Source organism: Cyanistes caeruleus, chromosome 5 (assembly GCF_971803275.1).
Source record: "Cyanistes caeruleus chromosome 5, bCyaCae1.hap1.1, whole genome shotgun sequence".
NCBI classification, from domain to species: Eukaryota; Metazoa; Chordata; class Aves; order Passeriformes; family Paridae; genus Cyanistes; species Cyanistes caeruleus.
This window is the reverse complement of record NC_141705.1, coordinates 61511209-61520890: the sequence shown is the minus strand read 5'-3', so window position 1 is coordinate 61520890 and position 9682 is coordinate 61511209. Positions and strand designations below refer to the sequence as shown.

Genomic DNA, 9682 nt, shown 5'->3' with positions numbered 1-9682 from the left:
TGCAACCTTCCCTGTCAGTGATTGAGTAGGCAGCAAGGATGTTGTCTTTCAGTTCATAATGAACAAAAGCTTTTGATGGCTACTAATGTGTATGAGACTATGGAAGGTGCCATCTTCTACCACAGGATGAAAGTGGAAAGTCTGTGTCAGCAAAATTCCCCAAAGGAAAGGCAATGAGAACTGTGTAGCAACCTATTTCCAAGCTGGATAATTGTATTTTATGTTTGCCTGCATTTATCTCTGCATCCTTCTTTCCCGTGGATTTCTGTAGTACTCCCACTTCCTATTTATGAGCTGCAACTGCTCCACAAGAGATGTAGCTGCACAACAGAGATAGGGAAACAAACTCTCTGAGGATAATATTTGACTAGCTTTCAACATTTGCTTTTCTTTTAGCACCTCGGTTCCAGCTCTGTTCTTAGATGGGCTGTGTCACATTGCATTTGTTGTATGCCTCTCATGGGCATTGCTACATGGCAAGGATAAAATATCAGCAATTAAAAAATCACTCCAAACTTTACATCCATTTCACCTCTGATGCAAACAATGCTATCTGCTAGATACCCACCCATTTGTATGAGATCAGCACTAGGCTGAAGAGCAGCTGTTGAAGCTGAATCCAAGGAAGTGTGATGTAATGGCAGATTGGGTAAATCAGAGGGAAGAATGTGTAATTTCTTTAGCTTTCCTTCAGAACACCTTTCCAGTTCTTCCACTGCTCTTTAAGAGATGTAGGGCACAGATATTCCCTGAGACTCATGTTTGTGACTGTCCAACTGTGAAATTAAGAAATTGCACCACTCTCTAACAGGGACCATTGCCCCAGTCTCTTCAAAACCTTCTCAAGGTCAGATTCAGACTCACTAACTGACTTGGTGGTAAAAAAAATAGCCTTTTAGAAAAGCTCTGGTAACTCCATAGCATTCCTGAAATGTCTTTATATTCATCCACAGAGCCGCCTACTCACCTCATTTGCCTTCATTTGTGCCTCACCATGGTGGTGGGGGCATGGCAGCTTCTGAAAGATTGAGATGAAAGGACAGACCTGCAAGTCAGGAGGCTGTGACACAAATGTTCCCTGGGTGTCAGCACGGGGCAGAGGTAGGGTGAGGCCAGGGTGACAGTGGGGGCAAAAAGTGCTCAAAGTATCAGACTCAGAAGATCCTCATGAAAAGATGTAACTGTACCTTATGCTCAGCAAGGGAACACTGAAATTCTCTCCCTTGCCTTCTCCCAGCACCTTCAGCAAGTATTTTCAGGCTGTCTTTCCCATTTTACATGTTCTCTTCTCATTGCCTTCAATACCCAACTCACTGGTGGATGAATGCTGCAGTCAACACCTGATACTGTGTAAAACTTGACAGATCCACCAGTGACTGCAGAGGCACGTGTTGAACTAGAAGGCACCCCACAAGAGGGCATACGGGCACAGGACTCTGAACACATGATTTCCACCTTTCACACAAGTGATCCCATTTGGGCTTCACATTTTCAAAGATCTTAATTAGAGCTCTTCCTTTGATCTTTCTGGGAACTTTAAATGACCCAGGAGAAGCTGTTGGGATGCTGAATTTACTTTAGTCCCTGAAATCTCATGAATAAAAATTTAGCAAGGAATGTTTTTTGACAATCCAGTTATTTGATAGCCTTGATTAACCCTTTTTAGAATGACTGGAGGCTTTGAATATTATTTATTCATATTTGAGGAGAGAAACAGTCACTCATGCATAGAAATCTTCAGTGACTCATGGAATGATGTGCTTCCTTATGCACAGAAATTCTCAGTCAGTCACACAGTGACACACTCCTGCCCAGATACACTTGGTAACATGCACAGTGACAGCCTGGCCCAGAGCACTGATTTTAGAAATCCTTGTAGATTTCCATAAGGGCCTCTTCTCCCTCGAAGCTGAAAACAAAACTCCCCAGTGACTCCAGCTCATGGTGCCAAAAGAGGCTCATCCACCTTCTCCTATGAGCTGAGCCTTTTCTCACCACTGTGGCATTTCCCTGGTGAGAGTCCCCCTAAGGTCACTGTTGCATTTATGAAAGGAAATCTCATTTTCGCTACCTTCACATTTTAATATCTGAATGGAAAAGCACTGGTGTTCTGCATTCTGCTTTATTTTGTTTGGCTTTATATGGAAATTTTACATTAAACAAACATTACATGACAGTAAATGGGATAAGATGGCTCAGGAGATCAGTAATGGGCTGTGAAGTCTTTCCTTTCTAGGCCAGTGATCCAGTTCATTCTAGGCTGTTTTAGCTGGATTTAACATAGGAAAACAGTGAGCTCATTTAAAAGGTTTAGCCCATTTTTATTTAATTTAAGCTCTCTGAAATAAATTAGAATTAAAATTAACTGACCAGTGACAAAAATACCACTATGCAAATAAACTCCACCAAGAAGCCACTTGCGAAAAAACCCATGCAAGCAACATTTTACTTCAGCTGGGTAATGACACAAATGAAATGCTCTCAAAATATACTGGCTGCCAGGGGCATCCCATCCATCTTCCAGCCCAAATCTGTTACACAACTAGTTTTTGTAAGATGTCTGGAAGGTCTTCAAGCTCAGAGTGGGTCAGACCAAGGCAGGCAGTGACCAAAAGTTATTCCTTTCTAACTTCACCCATCATCATGCAAACTGCAAATTCATAGCCTCAAGGCCTTTGCAGACAAATATTTGCATCTGCATCCTAGCTGCATATGGGAACAGTTTGCCCAGAGACATGACACCAACAAGAAACATAGTAAAACAAGCTACTCCTCAAACACCTTGATACTTCCAGTGGCCCATCAGGCACATATTCAATGCAGAGACTGCAGAACTCTATACTGTCAAAAAGAGATATAACCTAGTAAAAATGAAAAAAGAAACTTGCTTATAGCCCAGAATGCTGTTTTCAGAAACTGCTTGCTTTTGTCTTGTCTTTAGGTACGACAGTGTTGCAGTTTTCACTAGTGTTTGCAATAATATGTAAATGCAATGAAATAATTGGAGCAAACTCTTCAATTCCCCCTCATACTCCATCAAAAAGGCTTTTTCCCAGCTTTTAAACAGTCCTATGCTTCAAACACCTATTACAAAAGTGTAATTATGTTTCACAACACATCACCAGTGGATTAGCTCTAGCTCAGAATAGGGCTACAGATTCATTACTCCACTGCAATATTGAATATGTTAAGATAAGGAGTTTCTCCTTGTTGCTCTCCCTCTGGATCTGTGATGTGTTAGTTCCTCCCCCCTCACTCCTTTCTGTTGGTTTCTCCCCATTGGTGTAACCGGGCTTCCCCTGCCCCCTTTCCCTCTGTTCAAAAGTCCCCGCGAGAGAGATTCTCGCTCTCTCTTTTCCCAGGAAAGTTCCAAGAGTAAAACAGGGATGATGTCCCAGAAGACAGAGCCTCCTCGTCTTTTATCTCTGTCCTTGCTAAAACCTCCTCCCACCCCCGGTGCACTGCAGCTACTCAGGTGACTTCCTGGGGCTGGGAGCAGAGGGAAAATAGCACTCCACAATAAATATAAATAAGGAGTTCAGTGAACATGGTGAGCACATGACTATTTATATTGACACTTCAGTAAGTCTAAATGTACAGGTACTTGAGAAGCAATAGAACTGTTATTACAACTTTATGAATGAAATCTAATAAAACACAAATGAGAATGAATAGAAACAATTTTCAGAATATCAACTAACAGTAGTGGAACATAAACAAATGGGTTTTCTAAATCAATCAGAATAATGAGGACTGATATCCATGCCTAGAAATGGTTCCAAGTGTCATTTTTCATAGTGCCATAAGCATCTGATTTGACACTTGATTACCTGCATTCAAACATCTTATTTATAATACAGGTATTAAATCACCTACACTGTGAATGATGAATTTCTGTATGATGCTATGCTACACTGGGTGCATTCCTGTTCTTTATCCACAGTGCTTTTCAAAAATATGGTGAGGGCAAATAAGATGGAATCTTGTTAATTTTGTGGAAGAGAGGATAAGAGAGAGCTCCTTACAATGTCAGGGAAGTGAACACTTGATACAAAATTTCTCTTTCAGTCCTCTGAATCAACAGCTAAGCCACCCATGTTGTATGCCATAAAACAAATGATCTGTCCTTCCGCTTTCATTAGCTGAATAAATTCAGTTTTTAATTCAGCCAATGCTCAGTGCCACTGATATTAGAGCCATCTAAATGGAGCTCTAATTAGACAGAAAAACCATTCAGTTCATATCTGCATAAGAGAGTTCTACAAATGAATTCAACTGAACAAGGAAAAGCCATAATTAAAGAGAAAAATTGCTATCTAGGTAAGAAATGACACCAAAGAGAAACATGTCACACAGCTCAATAACAAAAAAAACACAGAACAGCTGAAATGTTGAATTTTTTTAGAACAGATATTTCAGAAAAATATGGCAAACAAATATTCTACCAAATATTCTATGACACAGTCCAACTGCCTTTGAAATCAGTAGGATCCTCCTATTCAGGATCTTTGCAGGCAAGGTTGCTAATCCTGGGAAAGGAGTGTCCAGAGCAGTTGTGCTATCCCCATTCATGGCAACACTTAAGATTTAGCTAGACAAGGCCTTGACCAGCCTTACTTGATGTAGAACCTTTTATCAGAAGACTTGGACTGGTGACCTCTAGAGGTCCCCTTTGGATAATTCATTGTGTTATTTCAAGAATACCCATTCTAAATGCAAGAGAGTTTCTTGACCTCAGTTCTTGGGGCTCCAGCACAGGTTTTCAATTGCTTAACCACTCTCGCTTCAAAGGATTTTTTTCTGTATATCAGTTGTAATTCCTCTTGCTGCAGTTTGTGACTATTGCCTGTCATGTTGTCACTGGGTACCCTTGAGAAGAGCCTGGCCCTGTCTTCTCTATAAATTTTCTTTAGGTCCTCAGAGACAGCAATTAGATCTTCTCAGCCTTCCTTTCTCCAGGTTAAACTGTGCCAGCTCTCTTCATACATCATAAAACTATGTCCCCTGAACCTTGACATTCTCCCACTGTTGTTCTCTCTCTCCCCATGTGGCCCCAAGCTGTAAAATTTTGTTCCCATTTGCTCTTGTGCCAGAATAGGCATTTTGCTCACCCTCTAGCTCAGCATATGGATGGAAGCCCCACTTTCCCATTCTAACCTTTAATTTTTCCAGATACAGCAGATCCTTTAGGCCTCCTCCTATGGGACTGGCTTCTCAGTTTCCTGATCAACTTCAGTCTTCCTAATGAGAGTGTGAATTACTCTCATATCCTGTGACCAATTAAAACATTCACATTTTTCATTCTCTTCTGCCACATCCACCTGACAAGCCTCCAGCACCGACAGAGAAATTCTTGTCATCAGTCATCCTCTGTCTGACCTTGATTTTTTTTTCTTTTTACCTTTTTCATTTCTGTCACACAGGTGCTGCCATTTATCAGGCATCTCCCTCATCTGCAAAAACAAAGCCTCCCAGATATGCAGCAAATATATCACTATGTGCCAGCCTTTTGATGGGATCAGAGGGAAGAGAAACAAGGTCATTTATGATATTGAAATTTCATAATGGAAGAACAATACTAATAACTTGCCAGAAGACAAGTTCTTTCTCCATAAGAAAAAACTATATCCTCCCCCCTATGTTACAAAATGAGTAACTGATTAGTCTTTCACTATCCCCTCACCTCAGCAATCTTAATTAATATATGGTAATTAACATATGATGGCACATTAATTGTGCACAAAAATCCTAGTATTAGCTTTACTGCATATCTTTAATCTCAAAAAAAATAAAATAAAAAAGCCCCAGGAAGATACCATGATAAAAATTCTGTTCAGTATTTTGTTGAAGTCATGGAAGAAATGCGAAATAATGCAACTTGAATATCATAGGAAATATTAATAGATTTTAATAAAGAAGTTGACAACTAAGTGAGCTCCCTGAATCAAGACTCAAATCACTTAACAGCAAAATTTCTCTTTTTGTTTTATCTCTGATCTTTCTTCTTTTCCCTCTTGATACTTTCCACAAACATTGACCAGATAAAATAACCATCTAGAAATTTCTTGGGGAATGACTTTCCAGGGCTAAGATTAAAGCATGCAAGCATGAGGCAGGGGGAAAAGAAAACACACACACGCAAAATCTTTACAACGTCTAATTCAGTAGGCATCAGTAAAGATTTTTGCCTCAAGTTATTTTCTTTGTTTCCCATTTCTTTATGTAGTTAAACCAGCAAGTATAAGTGTCTTCAGACAAAATTATCTTACATCAAACAAATATTGACATGACTTTTAAGGTCAATTGCTGCAAGGCCAGGATTTAAAAGCAAATTAAATTTGATGTATGCTGTTTCAAAGGTCATTTAGAAAGGTATATGCTGCACCTATTTTACAATACAATCCCCAGGGAGGTAAACATATTGAATGCTGCAAGGAAACATTGCAGTAATGAAGATAATTATGGTAATAGGCAGGTAGGTAATAGAGGCTTAATTAGATCAGAACAAGCATATTATTAACAGAAAAAGAAATTTCATTTCATTCGATTAGAAGTGAATTATAACAACTCAGGTCAGTATTTATTTCAAGTTGAGAGATATTATGCTTTCTTGTATCTTTAAAGGGACTGAAATATCACAGCAAAAGGCAGTAAAAATATTTCATTGTCATCCAGCATAGTATCCAGTGCCACTGCATATGAAGGTCTGCATATGTATCTGCCCCAGAATATTGCCATTCTAATAGAGGCTGTGCACACACCTAATTTCCTGATTTTCCTTTCTCCATAATTTTCAGTAGTAGAAGTGAGAAGACCTGAATCCTTTATTATTACATGAGTAAGTTAAGGAAAAAATAAACGTCCATTCCTGAAACATGCTCTCACAGCAAAGGAAGAATTTTTATGATATGAGCAGAGGAAAAAGTGAGTGGAAGAACTCTGAAGATGGTCAATGTCCATGTGAGGTCATACACGGTGCTGCAATGGCACTACTCAGCTTTGCCACTGGAAAAAGCAAGCCCACCTTCCCTCAGACGATTGTTCATAACACCCTTTTCTGAATTATTCGCATTTGAAATGTGAATTTAATGCCTTAAAAATATGTATCTGACTAGCAATCAGTATGTAACTTAGAGTGCCATTGCTCTGCTTTGCCACGTGACTCTGAAAGGTGAACAAAAAAGAGATCAAGGTGGAAAGATATTGCTCAAAATTTCATTTTTCTGTATCCCAGACATCCATTTATTTTTGAGAGAGTCTTATTTATTAGCATCTTCTGGCCCTTTGTATAGTTAAAACTGACTTTATGAAATGCATGATGACACAGCAGAGCAGAACAGAAGAGAAAACCAGCACATGATGCTGCAGGGCTATGCCTTTAGCGTGGGAAGTCCAACAGCTCTGCTCTCATTGCATCATTTAGCTTATAGAAGTGGCTTTCACTTTTCTCTCCAGTGTCCTCTGCAGGTAGCTCAGCATAGGGTTAAGACAGTCACCAATACATGTACTGTCTTGAAAGTACTTGCCTAGACAAATACCTTTTTCAGGCAGTGTAGGGTACCCCTCGCCTCTTATCTTGGCCAGCCAGACAGTAGGCATTAAGCAAAGACGTGACAGTTCTGATCCTCTGTAAGGCAATACAAATGATAACCATTTAGAGACACACTCACTGTCCTTCCACTGCTTCTTGCACAAAGGTAACTGAAAACACTTCTAAAAATGAGGCTCATTTTCTTTGAAACAAGTCTGCAACAATTCTCCAGAGACTAGTCCAGTACTGCTAATGGAAATTCTGTAAGCTCTAAATTGGCTATTCTCGTGTATTTATTTATTTTTTAAAATTTTAAATTCACTTCTATTACAGCCATAGGCCACTCTATTGGTTCTGAAAATAAGATGTTTTACTGTTTTACTGTTCATGACTGAAGTGACAAACTCCTGCCATCTAGAGGGTGGTTTCTGGAACATATTTGGGGCAGATACCATGTCACAGTGTAAAATAAAGCGAAGATAAAAAGCTTAGTGTCTACGTATCTCTTTGGGGTTTTCTAGATTTCTCCTTCTTTTCATTCATGAATTTATGTAAAAATGCCCAGTCACATCTGTGCATGTATAATAGTTCTTTCTTCAAGAGCTCCATTCATTCATGAGAGCAGATTAGCTGACTAGGATAATGATTACAAAATAGATTAAAACTTTCTGTTTGTATTTTTTTCCAATGCAATAACATTTATTCTCATTGTGTTCTTGCATTCATGGCTGCTTAAAACAGACTACAGTGGTCACAAGCAGAATACAAGAATATTGGTGATTAATGACATTCATTAAGAAAAGTGAGACTTACACAAAAACACCTCTAACATCTCAGAAAAGATGGTATTTTCTAATTAGGTTTTTATTTAAACAGTGTGGCCAGGGTGACCAACAATAATTAAAAACTACTTCTCCACACATTTTCTCACGAAGAACTGTCCAGTTTAGTGACCATCATGATTTTTTTGTTGCTATAACAATAATGCTGTTTTCTGTGCATCCCACTAACATGCTGTGAAGCTCACGTCTTGAAGGAAAAGCATGACATGCAAACAAATTGTTGTAGGAGAACCAACAGTGGCCTTACAAAAGTTAGGAGTGTCTTCCTGGAAAGGCAATGATGGCCCATGAAAACCTCTCTCAGTAAGTGAAAATCACATTTCATAATCAGCAGCCAACTTTTAGGAAGAATTACATGACCAAATACAATGTGAAGCAACATAAACATCTCACTTGAGCAAATCGATGATCAAAGCACACAAAGCAATGTCCTCGATTATCGGTGATGAAGAGGGAAGGGGACAATTGACTCAGCGATCAGAAGCCAATTTTACTGGGTTACATAAGCTTACATACCATTCTAGGGAAGCTAGTAATTTTTTACTACAGTGGTTGAATTAAGCATCATACAAACATACATGCATATTTCAACATTGATTCAATCTTCTCCCTGTCGCCAGACTTGATTCAATCTCCTTGCAATCTTCAAAGCTCTGTTTGGTCCTGCCAAGGCATCCTGGCTATCAGATCTCTTATGCTAGTCAAGTTCAAAGTACTTTCTGATTTCACTATACTAGATCTTACTTACATGAAATATGTATCAAATCCTTTCTAGGTGAAAGACCACAAAATACACTTGAATGTGATCCATGCACTTATCTTCCATTAAATATCTATACAGTACATCTTCTAACTATTTTCACAAAGGGTTTTCTAGGCAATATCCATCTGTGACAGTAACTTGCATAACCTCAGTTAAGACAGAGCTGCTTGCAGGGATTTTTTATGGCATGGATATAATTTCCCTTTTTAAGTTACATTGTATTCCTATCATTTAGATTAATCAATACATCACTTTAAAAATAGCTCAAGCCACAGATGAAAGATTTCAGAGATAACTTTTCAGGAGCCCATTACAATCACAACTGATCGTTACAATTACTATACCCAAAATACGGTCTCTTGATAAGTGAGAGCTGAGGTACAATTGCCTCTCAAGCAAACAAGATGTGAGGCTGGGCCATGCACGGAGCAGCAACATCCACGCAAACAGATGGAAAAGCTCTTTCTGGATGCCCGCGCCGCACGCCGTGAGGGGAAAGGGGCAGAATCGTGCTCGGAACGTTCCCGCCGGGCGGCGCGAGCCAGG

At 39.3% G+C, this 9682-nt stretch overlaps 1 long non-coding RNA gene across 1 annotated transcript; it reads right to left on the bottom strand.

Annotated features, from left to right (window-relative positions):
- Positions 1–5353: 5353 nt before the first annotated feature.
- LOC147653182 (uncharacterized) lies at positions 5354–9632 on the bottom strand. Its single transcript, XR_015286975.1, has 2 exons — positions 9481–9632; positions 5354–7627 (listed from the first exon to the last, which is right to left on the bottom strand). It is a non-coding gene; the product is annotated as an uncharacterized LOC147653182 (long non-coding RNA).
- Positions 9633–9682: the final 50 nt, after the last annotated feature.